At 31.6% G+C, this 16,424-nt stretch overlaps 1 long non-coding RNA gene across 1 annotated transcript; it reads left to right on the forward strand.

Moving 5' to 3' along the window:
• LOC107617095 lies at positions 9,936–12,607 on the forward strand. The gene is made up of 3 exons (XR_001614798.2): positions 9,936–10,020; positions 11,919–11,982; positions 12,555–12,607. It is a non-coding gene; the product is annotated as an uncharacterized LOC107617095 (long non-coding RNA).

The following is a 16,424-nucleotide window of genomic DNA, read 5'->3' on the forward strand; positions in this document are numbered from 1 at the left end:
CCCCTACAATACACGTGGCCAGGTGAAGCCGGTTCATATTGACCTGGACCCGACATTAAATAATGATTGGGTCTAATCTTGAGACTCTTGCCCGACTCTAACCCCAATGAAATCACACTAAATTAGTTCTAAAGTATCAGATCCGGGTCGGTTCTTCAGGTATAATGTACTCTATTTCCCACAAAATGCTATGGGAAATAAAATCCAAGTGTGACTAGATATTTTTTAAAAATTATCCATCCTTTAATCTTTAAAAGAAAGAAAAATTAAAAAACAAGTAATTTTTCATAAAAAATAAGTAACTTTTTATAAAAGTGGATATTTAAATTAATTAAATAATATTATTTAACTAATAAAAACTGACTAAAAACTAAAAATTTAAAAAACAAATAACATTTTTCTCCTCTACAAAAATTACTCTATAATTTATAATTTTAACATTGGTTAACTCAGGATCTCAGGCCCGTTTGGTTCATGTCCTTGTTCAATGGAGACATGGATACGGTGGCAAGTGTACACTATTTATTTATTGAGACATAAAATTTAAATGAATACAGTTACATGCAAATATACATATAAAATATATGTATTTAGTATATCTGTTTTAAATTGTGACACTAAGATATAATTCATGAAACACAATTTTTTTAATTCTATCTCTAATTATTTTTTAAAATTTTAAATTTATCTTTTATCCTAATTTTCATAACTCTCCCTCTTCTTCTGAGTTCATTCCACCTTTCTATCTTTCACTGTCTTCCTCCTTTGTTCGCCTCTTCTCTTCTCATCTCTCCCCCTCTCTCTCCCCTTTGCTGCAGTCCCCCGTCTCCCTCTCAACGTTGTTATCGTCACCATCGTCGTCGTGTCTTTGGCCGCCTCTGTTCCTCTTTGTTTGCGCCGACGCCTCTTTCACTTTGCCTCCAAATCTGTATTCGTCACTACCCTCTTCACTCCTCGTCCACTGCGTTGCCCTCTGCCATCACCGTCCCCGTCTTCGTGCCACTTCCAGATCTGACTTGGCCTGTCTTTCTTCTCTGTTGCTCGTACCGACATCTTTGTTGTCTCGCCTAGCTTCTAGATCTGTCTTCACCAGTCTCTCTTTCTCTTTAGATCGCGCCGGCGCTGATGCCTCCATCGGCTCTCCTTGCATATAGATCTATCCTCGCTACCTCTATATCTATTTTTCAAATTGCGCCCGCTTCCTATGTTTTATTGGCCATTTTTTTTTGGGAAAGTATGAGGAGCCAATATCCTAATTGTACAATGCATACAATGGGGGTTTAATTGTAATTAAAATTAAACTATGGATAACTAATTAATTGTTTCATATTTAAAATTTGAATAAAATTAGGATTCTCCTCAGTGACCTCAATACAAACGGCAGCCCTAATTCTAATCTCCTCTCAGCGCCGTTCTTCTTCTTCTTTTCTTTCAGCACCGGGGTCCCCGCTTCCTCCCTCATGCTGCCATCATCCACCGCACCAAACTCCCCTCGCGTCGCCCTCCTCAATCGCGCCCCAGCGGGCGCGTCCTCCCTCATGTCTCCCTCTACCATGATACAACGACTCCGACCATCGTTAGCACGGCCGTTAAAGCTCGCCACCGTTTGCTGCCCGACGGCCTCCTCCCTGCTCACCACCGGGCTTGTTGCGATTCTGCTTTCCGCGACTGACGCCCACCAACACGATAATCTTCTCTCTGTAATGCTGTTTCAATTTGTATGTTTTTAATGTCATTAATTTTTCATATTTGAATAAAAGTTTGTTGGATATTTTGTGGATTTTTTTTTCATCATTATTCTAATTAGTCATGGGAACTCAAGGACCAACTGATCACAACTCTCTTACTAATGGCTCTGTAAGTCTCTATATCTATCTATTTTTTTGTATATTATTTTTATCATTATTGTATTTGCAACAAATAAGTTCTTGTTTCTGCCTAAACATGAATATGAATTTGACCATGAATAGAAAACAAAATTATTACTATTTAAACCGTTAAAATAAATCTTTTATTCACCATATTTTTTTCCTCAATTTTGTTGTGGCTTGTTGTCCTGTTGCTCATTTTTTGTTTTATCCCAAACACAATGATATTGAAGTCTCTTTCTTTCTTCTTCCTTGATCTCTTTCTTTTCTGAAAAATCGCAAAAAATCATGAGAATTTTGTGGAATAATAAACGTCCTTCTTTATTGTTTTAGTCTAAAATATTTTATTTTTTCTAAGTTTTGGGGTTTCTTTTTCATAAGGTTGGATGTTTAATTTACTCATTGAAAATTTTTTTTCCAAAGATGAAATTTATAGAAATTATTACTTTGTAACTTTCAGAAGACCAAAGCTTTTGGGATGATATTAAAGAAGAGCCAAGGTCTTTGGGTCCTCTTAGTCTCCAACAGGTATCAAATCAGGATTGTTTGCTTATTTCTATCAACTTCACTTAATGGTGAGTTTCTTTCTTTCTTTTTTTTCTATTTTTTTTTTAAATAAAATATAGGCATACAATGAATTTAGCCAATGGTCTAGTTATCCTGATATGTGCAATTTGCTATAGAATATTTGATCTTTTGGAACATAATTAAAGAATGATCCATGTTATGAGATGTTCACATAACTGCATTATTATGCATTATCACAAAAGGGTATAGAAAATAAAAAGAAAACAAAGTTTGTAGAATGATAAGTATGTGCTTGGTTTTCGTGATGACAAACACTTAGTCTTGAAATCTTTTTACTAACCTCTGAGTCCTGCAGTAGATACATTGAAGATTGAGCAGAGAAGGTCAAAGATTCTGAAAACAGACAACACTTGGATCCATAGAAATCATGAACAGCAGCTGCTTTTCGGGTGAAGTTTGACAATTTTATTTCTTGATGTATTTAGATGACCACCTTCTCAGTGTAAAAGAGATTATGTATGATGAAGTTGTTGCAAAATCAACCTATGTACTGAATATGATTATTTCTGTTAGTTTATTATTTATTATATTGTATGATAAACATTATTTCTGGAGCAGATTACATGTGTTATTGCGTTGATGTAACTGTGTTCTTTTTTCTTTGTTTTAGAAACAATAAACTGATATATTATCACTGTACAAATTATTAAAATAAGACAACTAACCTGCATTATTGTTATATCCATACAAAAAATATGGTTCCCAAAGTTTATTATAGTTTTCTCAAAGACTAGCAGTGTCCGTTGGTGACACGAAAACAATACCCCTTTCAAGAAAGAATTAAAAAATGAAAAAGTTAGAGCAAAGCCAATTAAGCTCTCCCCTGGACCCCTGCTATGAAGTTTCTAAGTTATCATGTCTTGTTGCTAACTCCATGTTCACACTAATACGTTTTTGCAACGAAACAGAAATCCCTGGATCAAACATAATTTGCTGGATGTTCATATCGATAAGTATATAGATGGTTAATTTGATAAACGATATAGATGGTTATTTCGATTATATAACACCACTTAGTGTAGTGACTTTATTATTATACTTATACACATATGTTGGATGTTCGTGTCTATGAATAACTAGATGTTCACAATTACTGTACAAGTCGATGGTTGATTTCGGGGCTTTGCCCCGTGTTCACTATAGCACCCGTTCAAGTTAACGATCATGAACTTTGCTCAAGGTTGACGATCATGAATTAAATGCTTAACCAAATTTAAGTCATTCTCTTTTGAGATACGAAACATGAATCCCTGAATCAAGACATAAGAAGCTGGATGTTCATTTCAATAAGCATATAGATGGTTATTTTCATAAACAACATGGATATTCATTTTGATTAACTAGTAACTATGTCATGCCTAAATAATTATAGATCAACAGAGTCACAAGAATTCAAAAAGTAAAAAGATTGACCACAACTACGTCCTGCTAGTGTCCCATAATAAACTCCCAATACATTAACCAGTACATTAGCCAAACAAGCAAATTCAACTTTACACTAAAACATAAGCGGCCTACTTTAAATCACGAGAACTTTGTTCAAAGTTAACGATCATGAATTCAATGCTTAACCAAATTCAAGTCATTTGCCCATCTGATTTTTATTTAACGACTGCAGAATTTAGGACAGTTGGAACGCAGTTATCGGATAATTATTCACTATGTCCTCTGCAACTCAGCGCAAGATGCTCTTCGGTATATAACCTGATAAAAAATTAGAGAGAATTCCCTCAGAAACAAAACGGGTTCCCTCACCCGACCTGTGTTATTGGCTGCAAAAGGCACCCGATCCAGAGTTCCCTTGCCAAGCGAAATAGCTGTCACCAGGCACGGTCGACGCGCGCGTAGGAAGGATGGGTGATGCACTTCGAGTCGGCGCTGATGGAGGCTCCAGGTCCTGCGGCGGTAAGACGTGCAGCGACGAGGGAGCGAACCGGTTGCTGCCTGGGAGGGTTGACGCGCGCGAAGGAGGCAATGGCGCTGCAGTTCTGTTCGCCGCCGGTGTAGGTTCAAGGTCAGGTGGAGGCACGGGGATGGGATGTTCAGCGGCGACTTTGGGTAGCTGTTCTGGATAGGGTTACCGTCGGTTGAGATGAGAGGAATGGATGAAAATTAGGATTAGGGATTATGTGGTTTTGTTAAACATAAAAAATGAACATCCCTTTTTGAATATAGAATAAATGTGGGTTATTTTTAATTTTATCTCATATTGGGCCATATAAATAGTCTATTATACACATTGTACAGATATTCTGTTGTCTCCTTAGCGGGATTTTTTTTTCATTAGTATATTTTGTTCAAGTTTCCTTTTTTTTTGTTAGAATCTCTATTTTAATTTTTTTATGTATAAAATATTATTGATTTGGTTATTGGATTAGAGATTTTGATGATTGTTCATATTTATTTAGACCGAGGTCGAAAAATTAATGGCAGTAACGATAAAAAGCAATGCTGGTAATAGTATTGCAATAAATACACCACAGGAATAAATATGATATTTGGTTTAGAACAATAATAAAAAATAAAATAATCCTCTAATAAAATTTTTATTAAAAATTTAAATTTTAAAAAAATTAAAAAGGATCCATTTTCCCGTCACACCTTGTTAAATATATTTCTCTTTAGTCACACAAATAATACCATTATTACTCCCTAAACAGCATGGTGAATTTTCAAGCCATGCATTGTCACTCGAATAAAGATGCCCTCTTAAAAATCAATACACAACTGCAATAAAATATTTCGGTTAGTTAGTCCTTTAATATTTGGTTAGTTATCTCCGTTATTTTAGTTATTTAGTTTAGGGAGCTGTCACGTAGGACAATGCGAGTCCCAAACTAAGAGAACAACAACACGTGTTTTTAGATTCTAGAGTTTCCAAATCACAACCAAAATAAGGTGTTACAATTTGTAACAATTAGAAAACAAAAATAGGCTGTATATACACACGCACCTTGCATTGCACCCAACCACACCTTCATGAAATCAAACCCCCTTACTATCGCAAGAACACATTTCTAAATAAACATAACAAAACAAAAAAGAAAAAAAAAAACGTAACCAATAAAAATAAGATAAGAAATTAATACTATTTATTGTATAATTATCAGAACCGAACCGGTAATCAATCCGGTCATATGATCGGGTTACCGGGTTATTAGTTCAACCGGTAGATCATTAATTCACTCGGTTAACCCGGTCATAACTAAAAAAATATAAAATTATATTAATAAAATTAAAATAATGTCTTAAAACTTAAAATGCGAGTCTTATAAACATTAATAATCAAATATCAAGTCTTAAACATAACTAATAATCTAAAAGAAGAGTTAATAAACTTGTTTCTAGTATAAAATATGTTCTCAATTTAAATCAACAAGAGCAAGTTAAAGATAACACAATCATTAAATCAAGTCCAAGGGGTGAGCTCAAAGTCGGCATCAACATCTTCATAGGGCAAATTAGGAGCTTGATCAACATTTTCCTCATTTTGATGGTGAATTATAAATTATAGATATAAGTATACATATCTTTCTTTTCATGTGATGAAAGAGAAATTAAAAATGTTGGGACCCACATTTCGAATATTAATAAAATAATAAAAAATAACTATAAAAAGAATTTAATTCTCTCTCTATACAATCCTAATCTGTATGGTAGAGTGCCCCTGACCTGAGGGATTACTCTGAGCTTTCTGACGACCAGGTGAGGCACCAAGAAAGGACAGAAGCAAAAGCAGCGAAGTAAAAGCACAAGAAGCACAACCCAGAGTGACGACGAGGGTGACGGAGAGACGAGGTTGGCTGAGGGGTATCGGCGGTGACTAGTGAACTGATGAGGCCGATTGATGAACTCAGAGCACGGCGAGGTGAGGGGAGAAGCAGTGACGGCCGGGAGAAGGAACCACGCCGCGGAGAGTGACGACGAGGGTGACAGAGAGACGAGGTTGGCTGGTGACTGATGAGGCCGATTGATGAACTCAGAGTCTCTCTCAAGACTCAAGAGATATTGCATTACTGCCATTAGGGAGATCACAGATGTGAGGCAATAGGAAAGGGGGATAGCCTAGGGTTTTATTTCAACGAAAGACAAGATCCAAGTTAGCAGAGTGAGAAAAAACCCGAAAGGTTAAAATAAAAAAAGAATAATGTTGAAAAAAACCTACCGCCGCCGTTGAACAGAGGAGAATACTGGCGAGAGGCCGTGTAGAAAGAGGGCAGCAAGAAAAATTAAGCTAAGCCGAGAAGAAATAGTTATCTACGTTGAAATTACACCAAGAAATCAAAGAATTGTTGTAATCTTTGGAGGGAAAAGGATGGAAGGAGATGAAATGAGAGAGAGCTGCGGGAGAGATGTCACGCGGGTTTGGAGGGAAAAATAAAATGAGATTGAGAGAGGGTTTGCATTTTGTCAAAATTAACTGTTGATTTTAATTATATATATAATATTAATATTAATTAAAAATTAATGATTAAAATTACTAAAATATCAATGTTATATTTAAAAACTTTTCAATACGGAACCCATCTTTCATGGATACATCGTTAATTTTCTTAGTTTATGGGTACTTTTATCAGCGTTCGTAAACTTCATGGGTACTTTTGGTAGTTTTTCCTTTTTTATTACTTAAACCCGTTATAATTCTATTTTCTTATGATATTTATTTCAAGCATTTTAAGTTATTAAAATCGTACATGATAATATATCTTCAGAAATGTTTGGTAACTAAAGAAAATGCAAAAAACATTCATAACTTGTCTTATTTAGCATTCATTAATTGTTGCGACAATTAATTAATGCTAAATAAGGTAAATTCAGGTTTTTTTTGTCTACCTAACATTACCTATATATCGGCGGTAACTGGTGACTTCGGCGGTGACTGATGAGGCCGATTGATGAACTCAGAGTCTTAGACACTCACTCAACTCTCAAGACTCAAGAGATACTGCATTATTGCCATTAGGAAGACCAGAGATGTGAGACAATGGAAAAGGGGGATAGCCTAGGGTTTCATTTCAATGAAAAGGGGAATATTAGAACAACGCCGTTTTAGTATACAAATAAAAAATAAAATAAAAAATTTTGTACTATCCGGACCGGGTCAAATAACCCGTTCGGGTCGCTGGTTTTTATCAAAATCTGACCGAATGAACCGAATTTCTCCGATCAATTATATTTTCGGTTCAACGTATGATTCGGTCCGACTAGACAATCAGGTGACCGGATTTCCGGTTGAACCGGCCGGGTCGAGTCAGGTCTGATTACTATGATTTATTGAATGAAGTAACATTCTTCCACCACCTCCACTGCTCCTCCTACGCTCGCAGCATCCACAAGATGTTCTATGTTGACGGCAATATAAAGTTATGACCGCCAAGTTCTGTTTACCAGGGGAGATGATGCCATAACCTCTTTCAAGTACTTCATCCTCAATAATGACATAGACATCAGTAACCTTACCAGCGAATACGATCTGTATTGTTACAGTTTCGGTTCATGAGGAGGATTTTTTAGACACCTTCAAAAAAGGCAGCGGCGTCGTTCTCCTCAGGTACCTGTTCCGTCGAGTGGACCTTGCATCTAGAACTTCAATGCTCTCCTTTAATTTGTTTTTTTTTTTAAATTTGTTAATGTGTTTGACTGTGCATGTATTGGGATTTTGGAGAGTGAGTTGTCAATTATAAAGAATTTAATTCTGATTATTATGTAATAAAAGAGAAATAGGTTAACCACTCAAAATTGCCTCCAAATTATTCAAACGCTGAATAAAATATACCCAAAATTTATTATTGACAAAAATGTCTTTAAATAATTTAAAAATATGATAAAAATGTCCAACAGTAAATATATATTTTTAAAAAATGTCTTAGAGATTGAATTTTGATGTAATTTTTTAAAAACATAATTAAAAAAATAAGATTTTATTATTATTATTATTAAAATTTGGTGATTTTTTTCTAAGTATATATTTTTTTGTGATTTTTTAAAAGTATTATTAGTTGTTAATAAAAAATTACAAAATAAAAATATATACTTAACGAAAAATCACCAAATTTTAAGGATAATAATATCTCATTTTTTAATCATGTTTACAAAAAATTGTTTCACACCTCAATCTTTAACATTAAATATGTATTTCTCAAAAAATACATCAGAGGTTGAATTTTAATGTGATTTTTTACAAACATAATTAAAAAAATGAGATATTATTATTCTTAAAATTTGGTAATTTTTTTATAACTATATATTGTTTTGTAATTTTTTAAAAATATTATTGGTTGTTAACAAAAAAAATTATAAAAAATATATACTTAACGAAAAATCACTAAATTTTTAAGTATAATAATAACTTATTTTTATAATCATGCTTATAAAAAATTATATCAAAATTCAATCTTTAATGTATTTTTTGAAAATATATATTTACTGTTAGATATTGTTTTTGTGTTTTTAAATTATTTAAAGACATTTTTATCGATAATAAAATTTAGGTGCTTTTTTATCCGTGTTTGAATAATTCAATAGCATTTTTGGTGGTTAACTAAAAACAATTCTAGCAGTAATTTTATATTATGTGAATAAATTTTATTTAAAATATGTGTGAAAGATAGAATAGAAAAAATTAATAAATTTAAAAATATTGAAAATTTTAAATACATGAAACAAGTAAGAAAAATTAGTCTAAAAACTATTTTAATTCACATGCTTAATTTTTAAGAACTAAATTAAATCATTTACTACGCTTTCAAAAATCAGTTGAGGTATATACTTACCATAATTTATTGTACATCAAGAGTTTTGATTTTTAATAGTGCATCTAATAACTAAACTTCGGTTAATTAAAATAATAAATACTCGGCTTCCCAATCCACTCTTAAATATTTTTATTATATTTTAAAATTATTTAAAAAGTATTTTCGTCCGCCTGTAAATAATTCGAGGGTATTACCCAAGAGAAATATTTCTTTTTCAAACAAAATTACTATTTTCTCTCCTGCATCCTGAACATGTTGGGGGTCGAAGATTGATTCTTGAATGGGAAGGGAGAGAGTTACAAGGTCCCTTCCCAATCACTTCGTTTTAATCTCTGCTTTCATATTGGTTCGTCGTGATGAGAACTCATGGTAGTGTGCCATTTGTCGAGACCATTTACAATTCTTACTTAGAGTTGCATTTATGGATGCTTATGATTTATCACTGAACTCGATTTTTTTTTAAACTTTGCCGGTTGCCACAACAACATTTGCTATTTGGTTTGATTTATGAAGGCAATTTAAATTTGGATTGATATTTTACTCAACATTAGCAATGCATGTTTTGATTGGCATGGATTATGAATGTTTCATGACGTGTAATCATTATTATAGCATTGCCAGATATTTGTTCTTAATCCTTAGAGATAGGACTTGCTGTGCAATTTCAATGCTTAGAAACTTGGTTTACATTTAACGGTATGTGTTGCTTGTTGGTAGCAGGTCCCCGCTAAGGACACCATTGGTCAAGAAGTTTTGTCCTGTTGCTAACATCATACAAAATGGCAATATAGATGACAAGGAACTCATTGGTAAGAATTTCATGAACGTTCCCTTATTTGCATTGAATTTTGCAACTTTATGTACATAAATATATGCCTTTCCACATGGCAAAAGCTAGTGCACTCTAGACAAAGAAGGGAGTGCAGCACTCTTTAAAAGTTAACCTGCTATCAAAAGTAATTAGGTAAATTAAATTTATTTATTATTGTTATTTTTTTTTGTCATGGGCTAAACAAACAAACCGGCACTAACAAAAAAACCTAATTCGAACGTTTAACACAGGACTATCTTTACACCAGAAAAGTACTTAGAAAAATTTGATCGACTTCCTCCGTTATTCTGTTATTGTTGATGTGATGTCTTCAAGCATTTTCACTGTTTTGTTTGCTAGCAGGTGCTTTCACTATTGTTCTGTCTAGCCACAAATTTTGACGCTCTTGAACCCACCCCCATTCCACATCTACCATAAATGGACCTTCAAAGCCCGAAAAATTGCTGCCATAGAAAAGGAAGACGCTGTCTGTCGCCGCTGCTAGTTGGCTAACTCCAAACGTAAAATTGATTCTGTAGAAGAACCCGGTTTCCATGAAGGCGCCATGATTCTCAGATGACAACGCAAGCACAAAATACATTACAGTTACAATAAGTCCATTATCTTTTATTTCAAATTATCCTCAACGTGTATGTGATAAAATGAAAAATTAAAATACAATTATATTTAAACAATTATTTGTATTATTTTTATTAATTTATTCAAAAAATAATTAAATTTTGAAGCTAATTGGTATAAAATATTACATATATAAAACTAAGAAAAATTTTTATTTGTATAAGAATGAGCCTAATAAATAATTATTTTATTTAATATATAATTAAGAGTATTTCTTTCTTTGCCAACGAGTTATAGTTCAAATGACATAGTCTCTATATTCACCTAAGAGTTGGTAAAAAAAAAAAGAATACTTTTTTTATTAACTTTTTTAAACATTAATTATTTATTTTACATACAATATAGAAATAAATGAATATAATATTTATTGAGTAGACGCAGTTACGTAAAAAAAATTTATTGTCATAGTATTTGAACCAAAGAAAAAAAAAGTATTATTTTAAGAAAAACTAATAATATATTTTTAATAATATTCTTAATACAAAATAATAAATTTTAAATATTTTTTTAAATAATATATATTAACTAAAATAATATAATTATCCCAAATAATATATTATAAATATAGTAAAATGACATATTTCAATAAAAAAATATATGAATTTTTGTTTCGCACAAAATAAAATTATTATATGTTTATTTGCTTTTTACGTTGTATATATGTTTTTTAATTAAATTAATATAATACAAAATCTTTTATCATTCTATTCATATTTAATGTTTTAATTTTGTTTCTCACAAAATAAAATTATATATATATATATAACACAAAATTTTTTATTATTGTGTTTATATTTAATATTATAATTTTATTTCACACAAAACAAAATTTAGTTAAATTTTAATATTATATACATAATATATATTTAATATTATTTTTTTTAAGATTCTAATATATCTTTTTTTCTAGATTTAGTACATGAATTTTCAACTTATTTTTTATGTATTATTTATTTTAATTCTAAAGTCCAATAATTTATTTTACAGACATGTTATTTTTAATATTTATATACTATTTTTTTATTTTAAACTTCAGCCCAACACCTGAGACTTACAAAAAAAATCTAAAACTTATCAAAAAATGATTAACCTGATTAACAGGTTACCTTTTTAAATCTAGACCATTCAAATAAAATATAATAAATGAAGAGTTCAGATTTACGAATTCACAAGGTGTGCAGCACTCCATACTTAGCAAGGAGCGTTTAAGGATGAGCCCTTTCCACATGTTTATACATGTTTGGTTTATCTTTTCAGATATAATTGTTGAGGTGGTTGGAAACAAGCGAAGACAAATTGTCTTTACTTTTGAAGATTTGGAGTGAGATTTATATTGTTTGGTCCTTTTACTTTAGAAAGCTATTTAGATAAAGACGTTTAAAAAAAAATTTTAAAAATATTTTTTAATAATTAAAATTTAACACATATAATCGATTAAATTATATTATTTTTGTCAAAATTATATTAGACAAATTGATTTGATTAAAAAAAATGGTGAATCAAATCTTAAACTGGTCTAAATTAATATTATTTTTTATAAAAAAAATTACAATATCCTATTATAAAAAATAACTAAAATATTTCTATTATATATATATATATATAATAAGAGTATTTTAATCATTCTCTATAATAAGGGTATTGTAATTATTATTTATAAAAAAAATAATATTAATTTAGACCAGTTCAAGATTTAATTCACTATTTTTTCGGTTAAATCAATTTGTCTAACCTAATTTTGACAAAAATAACATGATTAATCAATTTTTAATTATTAAAAAACATCTTAAAAAAAAAAAGATATTTTAAGTGTCTTTATCTAAGCGGCTCCCTTCACTTTATTCCTAGTTTGAAAACTTATACATGGCCAATTGTTTTCTGTACCAATTTCAGCAAAAATAGGGTGACCTGTATTTTGTTTGGAACCCTGGTGGATCATATTTTATTTTTGGTAGTCCCAATAGTTAGCTATCAAGTAAAAAGGTGAAGAGACTGGAACTAAATAAGGACAACTATATTTTGAGTTATTAGTGTTGTTAATATTACTCTTTGTTGTAGAATATTTGAGATGTTATTTGTAATAATTCTGTTATGTTACCAATAATATTTCTATCAACTTATGTCAATTCTGGTTTATAACTGTGTTTAATGAAAGTGTCTTTGTGGATGTGTCTAATAAAAATGTTTTTTTTATGACGTGTTTAATAAAAGTGTCTTTATAAATATATTTTCTAGATGTGTCTCTTTATACATGTGTTTAAAATATAATAATTATTTATAATTGATAATAAATTAACAGATAATATGTTGGTACCCTGTACTTTTCCTATTTGTAATCTAGTTATTATTTCACTCTTCAGTTGTACGGTAACTTCACCTTTTGTTGTTGTACGTGATTTTCAGTCCAAACTATAGAAAAGTTATTAGGTGTACTAAAAATATTGGCGTTCTGATTATTTTAACTGTTGATTTTAATTAATATATATTATATATATTTTTTATAATTTAAATCAATAATTAAAACAATTAAAATACCGATATTTTCGATAAATTTAAAACTAGGTTGTGTTAACTTTTGTAGTATCTATCCATGTGAACCCCTTTAATAATCCTATTGTTTTTTTTCCAATCGGTTTTAATAATCCTATTGTTGAAATTTAAAATTTGACCTCTTTTATTACATGATTACATCCGTTTTTGTTATTGTGTCTCATCAAGGTATATATGTTTCATTATAAGTGTGATTAGAAAAAGCAGCTTTCTAACCTGTGTTATGAAAATGATTAGTCAAATATGTTGAAGTTGGTACTCAATTACAGTGATTATACCAACTTTCACCGATATAGCTTAGTTTGCAGTGATTATTCTCTACGGAAATTACTCTGTAATTTTAACATCGGTCAATGATGCGTGAACATTTTTTTTTATTTTTTTCTAGTGAATTTGTATTTGAATTACTAAGTTTAATAAAGATTTAATTACTTTTAGCCATTATGAATTCTACTTTAAGTTGTTTGCAATTTCTATTTATTTCAAGTAGCATTCGGATGAATTTGACGGAGTTTTGTAACAGAAAAGGAAGAAAACGAATGATGCTGTCAACTCCGACCTCCTTGCACTCAAACAGAAATAATTTGAGCTACAAAGGTCCAATTGACGTTATTCTAGCGACATTGAAAAGCTAACTTTCAGAACTTTCCAACGATATATAATAGTATACCCTTTTCTTCCATTTCATTCGGCCATCTCCACGCCAAACTTGACAATGATCAAGTTCAGCGCCAACATATATAAAAATGCCAAGGAAATTTGCTCTGCCTCCTCCACGCTGAACTTGGAAGGGCGCCAGCTTGAAGACTCAAAAGGGGAATGCGCGCATCAATCCACGCTGAACTTTGATTTTTCCAAGTTCAGTGTCAACCCTAATGCAACCAGTGGTCCCCAACCTCGTCTAAAGGGCACGCGCAAATCATTCCTTTAGTCTTGATTTAAATTTTATTTATTTATAATTAGGAAAAAATATTATTTTAGTTTTAGAAAATAGATTTTACATTAATTAGGATTAGATATAAAAGGGAAAAGAATCAACCCTTCGGACTCTTATCTATTCTCTTCTACCTCATTCCGCAATTTACAGTTTTTCTGAATCCTAGTTTTCTCTCTGAACCATAAGCAACTAAACCTCCATTGTTAAGGTTAGGAGCTCTGTCTATTGTATGGATTGATACTATTATTTTTCTATTTTAATTCATTTACTGATTTATATTTCAAGAATTGTTTTCGTTCTTTATCTTATGAATTTGGGTGGAACGGAAGTATGACCTTGGTTCTAATTGAGTTCTTGTATAACTTGGAAAAGCTCTTTACTTAAACAACAGCTTGAAAACATATTCTCCTAAATCACTAATTATCTGGACTTAACGGGATACATGACAGATAATCCTCTTATATTTGGGTAATTAGGATTTCTGTGGCATATAAACTAGAATTGAACTTCACCCTATAATTGGAATTAAGTGACCAAGAAATTGGTGGTTGATGAAGGTTAGAGGAGACTAAAAAGGTCTAAAGAATTAGGGTTTAGTCACATATAGTTTGCCATGAATTGAATCTTGCATGATTAAAATAGTTGATAAGAAAAGTCAATCAGGAAGATAGATAACTCTGAAGCCTTAACTGTTTCTCCATATATTATTCACAACTTGTTTACTGCTTGCTTTTTTGATTCTTTGATTTACTGTTTAATGCAAATTGAGACCCAAACACTACTTTCTGTTTGTCTGACTAAGCAAATCACTTGACCATTGTTGTTTGATCCATCAATCCTCGTGGGATCGACCCTCACTCACCTGAAGTATTACTTGGAACGACCCGGTGCATTTGTCGGTTAGTTTGGGTTATAAATTCCGCACCAGTTAACTGAGGATCTCAGGTCAGTTTGGTTCATGTCACTCTTCAATGGAGACATGGATACGGTGACAAGTGTACACCATTTATTTATTGAGACATAAAATTTGAATAGATTTTGTTAGGTAGACAATGACTTTTGTAAATAATATAATATGAATAATAGTCTCTAAAATTGACCCAATAAAATAAAAGAACACTCCACCCCAAATTACCTCCTAAACCTTAAATTAGGATAATCATCTGTGCACTTCGTGAATTGAACATCCAGCTATTGTTAACTGTGTATGAGTAAATTGAATCAAAAGAAATAACCATTCAATTAAGAATAATGAACATAATCATCTGCATACCTATTGAATTGAACATCTCACATATCCATTGTTCACACTTTTAATATTCTTATTGTCTACCTATACTTTTCCAATTTGAATGGATTCGGTTACATGCAAATATACATGAAATACAAAATTTTTCAATTCTATCCCTTGATTATTCTTTAAAATTTTAAGTTTATCCTTTATCCTAACTCTCATAACTCTCCCTCTTCTTCTTCGTTCATTCCACCTTCCTACCTTACACTATCTTCTTCTTTTGTTTGCCTCTTCTCTCTCTCGCTCCTTTGTTGCCGCCCTCCCGTCTCCCTCTCAATGTTGTTGTTGTCACTATCGCCGCCGTTTCTTCGGTCGCCTCTCTTCCTCCTTCGCTTGCACTGATGTTTATCTCTCACTTTGCCTTCAAATCTGTATTTTTCACTACCCTCTTCACTCGTCGTCTACTGCGTTGCCTTCTACCATCACCGTCCCCATCCTCGTGCCACCTCTAGATCTGTCTTGGTCTACCTCTCTTCTCCGTCGCTCGTGCCGACGTCTCCGTTGTCTCGCCTAGCCTCTTAATCTGTCTTCACCAGCCTCTCTTTCTCCTTGGATCGTGCCGGTGCTAATGTCTCCATCGCCTCTCCTTGCATATAGATCTATCTTTGCCGCCTCTATATTTGTTTTTTAGATTACGCCTGTTTTCTATGTTTTTTTTATTGCCCATTATTTTTTTCATTGGTATATTTTGTATGTTCAAGTTTCCTTTTTTTTTTTTCTGTCTGAATCTCTGGTTTAATTTTTTATGTATAAAATATTATTGATTTGATTATTGGATTAGAGATTTTGATGATTGTTTATAGTTATTTGGATTGAGATTGAAAAATTAATGACAATAATGATAAAAGGCAATGCTGGTAATGGTATTAGAATGAATACAACATAAGGATAAATATGATATTTGGTTTAGAACAATAATAAAAAATAAAATAATTCTCTAATAAATTTTTTATTAAAAATTTAAATTTTAAACGAATTAAAA

The sequence above is a fragment of the Arachis ipaensis genome, chromosome B09, assembly GCF_000816755.2.
Source record: "Arachis ipaensis cultivar K30076 chromosome B09, Araip1.1, whole genome shotgun sequence".
In the NCBI taxonomy this organism is placed as follows: Eukaryota; Viridiplantae; Streptophyta; class Magnoliopsida; order Fabales; family Fabaceae; genus Arachis; species Arachis ipaensis.